Consider the following 3,522-nt stretch of genomic DNA (forward strand, 5'->3'; position numbering starts at 1 on the left):
AACCAGCCACACCAGCCCGAGGGGCATGAACAAGATACCCTGTCCTGTGGTTGCCGACCCAGAGAAGCAGTCAGGCTCAGGGTCCCAGGAACAGACCAAGCCTGTATGCGTGGGCATCTGGCTTCCTGAGGCTCAGGACCCTTCCTGCACTCGGCTCATGGTCCTCTCGCCACACGAGCATCACTTGCTTTGCTGTTGTCTTGGAGAGACTGAAAATGCAAGTCCTCGCAGCCTCTCCTGCAACCCAGGTCTGCTGCAGGACTGCGGCGTACTGAAGAGGTGTAATGAAGCAGCTTCTCCTCTGCATTAGCTCAAGTCACGGCAGTGACCCAAGAACAGCTCTGGCAGCCCATCATCCATCTTGTCACCTCCGCAAAAGTAGGCATCTGCTCTCCCTCCCCAGGGCTCCTCCATCCTCAGCTTTCATCCTGTGATGGCCTCCATTTAGGCTACCCTCCACGACTCACATTAAAAACTTACCTGGAGAAAGAATTTGCTTTATCAGCTAGTCATCTCCCAACATGGAGTGCCCTACTGGCTAAAGTTCCTGAGCCAGGTCACTTGAAAGGCCACCACTGGTCTATACACTGGTTTCTATTTCAGCATTGTTGATGTAATCTGGGTGCAAAAGCTTTGGAACTGACCTGGTATGAGGCCACTCTCCTTACATCCAACACACCCAATCTGGGTTTTTTTAGCTAATATTTATCAAAGACATACTATGTTATGCATTTGACATACATACCCTCATTTAATTCTCACAACAGTCCTGTGAAACTGGTACTAATGAAAATAAGATGCACTGGGCTGGAAATTTGGGTGGGGTTGATGGGATATTCTCTGCTCAAAAAGACTGCCCTGCCATGAAATATAAAGGGGTCTGCCTATCATTTGGATATTTAAAACCATAAGAATAAAATAAGACAAGAATATAGTTTTAGTTTTAACCAATAGAGCCAAGGGCTCAAAGAGAGTTTAATGCAAGTTTTAATTTATTTGTATGTTAATACTATATGTATTCAGAACAATTTATGAACGTATATGTCTTGACCCTAAAGTCAGGGTATAATGGAAGCTGTTCCATGTGTTAATGTCATTAAGAACTGTAAGCATATTAATTAAACATCAGTTGAAGATGGAGGAAGATACAACTTCATACCCACTGAGACAGCTAAGTTCAAAAAGACAGATAATAATAAATACTGGTGAAAACAGGTGAGGTTGTAAGATGGTACAGCCACTTTGGAAAATAGTCTGGCAGTGACTCAAATATTAAAGACAGAACTACCATATAACCAGCAATTCCCCTCCAGTTATCTACATAAGAGAAATGAAAACATTTACACCAAGACTGGCACGTAAATGTTCATAGCAATGTTATTCATAATAGCCAAAAGGTGAAAACAACCCAAATATCCACCAACTGATTAACGGATTTTTAAAATGTGGTATATCCATGCAATGGAATCTTATTCAGTAATAAAAATCAAAAAAAAGTACTGACACATGGTACAATGTGTTGACACTTGAAAACATCATGCCAGGTCAAAGAAGCCAGGCACAAAGAACCACACGCTATATGATTCTGGTTATATAAAATGTCCAAAATAAGTAAAGCCACAAAGACAGGAAGTAGATGATTAGTGGTGTCCAAGGACTGAGGAGAGAGAGAAACAGAGTGGCCTTTAATAGGTACAGCGTTCTTCTGGGAAGTAATAAAAATGTTCTGAAGTTAGAGATGGTGATGGTTGCACAATTCTGCAAACAAACCAAAAACCACTGACTTGCACATTTTAAAAGAGTGAACTTTACAGATGTAAACTCAATAAAAGTGTTATTGAGAAAAGAAAAGAAAGCATAGAGAGATATGTGGTCTTGAAAGAGCTACAACAGGGAAAGGCCCTAGGACAGGAGCAGATTCACATTTGAGTGTCCTCAAATTTATACAATTTGGGGAATCCTCTTCAAGAAAAATAATTTTTAAAGTATAAAAACATTGTACAGCAATGTGCATAGAGTTAACAATACTATATATTACACTTAAAATTTTGTTACCTTTTAAGAGGGTACATTTCGTGTTATGTTTTCTTACCACAGTTTTAAAAAATGCAAATGCAAAACTGGATATTCAGAAGAAGAGAAGAAATGACAAATTATGATTTTTTAAAATCTGAAAAACATCCAGAACCATTTATAAAAGCACATTTTTTTATTACTAAATGCCTATCATGTGTCTATAATCCTATTTTCCTCCCTTACTGGTTGCATAGCCTGTGTTCACCTTTATATGAGACACCGACTTTATTTTCTAGAGAGAGAACAGAGAGAGTTCAGTCTTTCCTCTAGCAGAGTTGATACAAATTATTTTTTATTATATACATAACCCAATTTCCTCTCCTCAGGATGGGTTTCCTGCCTCCCCAGAACACCCTCCCCAGAGACAGAGGATGGGTTTTTATCTTCTCTTTGAGCACTTTATCCTCTATCCCTGAACTTTCCAACACCAGCCAGGCTGGGCTGGTGAAGATGTGAAGCCAGCAGTCTCATTCTGCATAAAGAAGTGTCAACAAGCTTGACCATTTGGGGAAAATAATTTGACAATAGGTATTAGAGATCCTTCTAAATTCCACCTCTTGGAATTTGTCCTACGGAAATAATTCTAAATGCACAAGCACAATCTAAACGTCCAATATAGACAAATAATAAAATAGATGATTACATCTAATCAAATGTTGGTGCCATTTTAAATGTTCATAAAAATAATGTCATAATATGGGGGAAATTATACTAAAGAATGGGGTGATATAAAATAGTGTAAACAATATGCCTAGAATGAAATTTGTTTTGAAGCTTGTGCTTAAAGAGAAAAAGACTAGAAGGAAATGCACCAAAATGCTAAAATGATTGTGTTGGGATAGGCTTATTTAAATTTTCCCTATTTCCCTATCTCACATAAATTTCACAATAAAAATAAGGTTGCCTAATAATCCAATCTGCTCCCTGCCTCAGCTCATAGAATTAACCATCCTAAATATTAGCAAAGCAGCTGGCTCCTTAGAGAGGGCTACTATGATACATAAGTGTGAAATATCATTATGATTTTTATTGTGAAGCTCTTTTACCAAAATCATCTGTTTACACATAGCAATATGCTGGGAAAAAAGTTAATCCAGTTGGATATGTTCACCTCTGAAATCATACAGCACATTTTTTTTTCACGAATTTGTATGACATTCTTGTGCAGGGGCCATGCTAATCTTCTCTGTATCGTTCCAATTTTTTAGAATATGTGCAGCCGAAGTGAGCACCATACTGCACATTTTATCTAGCTTTCCTCCCATGTCTAGAACCTCCACTCAGTGACTCCTGAACACACAGTTATGGAGTCAGCACTGTCTATGTCTGTGCCATTTGCTGCATACTCTCCCAGAGTTGTGAATCACAATGACTCAACAAGTGGTACATGAAGCTGCCAAGAATTGTCAGAGGTGTGTGTTATTGTAATAACAATCTGGTGGTGGC

General features: G+C 38.8%; 1 non-coding gene across 1 annotated transcript; it reads right to left on the reverse strand.

The window, feature by feature from the left end:
- Positions 1 to 3,199: 3,199 nt before the first annotated feature.
- On the reverse strand, positions 3,200 to 3,308 carry LOC118971185 (U6 spliceosomal RNA). The gene has a single exon (XR_005059518.1). It is a non-coding gene; the product is annotated as a U6 spliceosomal RNA (small nuclear RNA).
- Between the last annotated feature and the right edge of the window lie 214 nt (positions 3,309 to 3,522).

This window comes from Manis javanica, chromosome 7 (genome assembly GCF_040802235.1).
Source record: "Manis javanica isolate MJ-LG chromosome 7, MJ_LKY, whole genome shotgun sequence".
Lineage (NCBI taxonomy): Eukaryota > Metazoa > Chordata > Mammalia > Pholidota > Manidae > Manis > Manis javanica.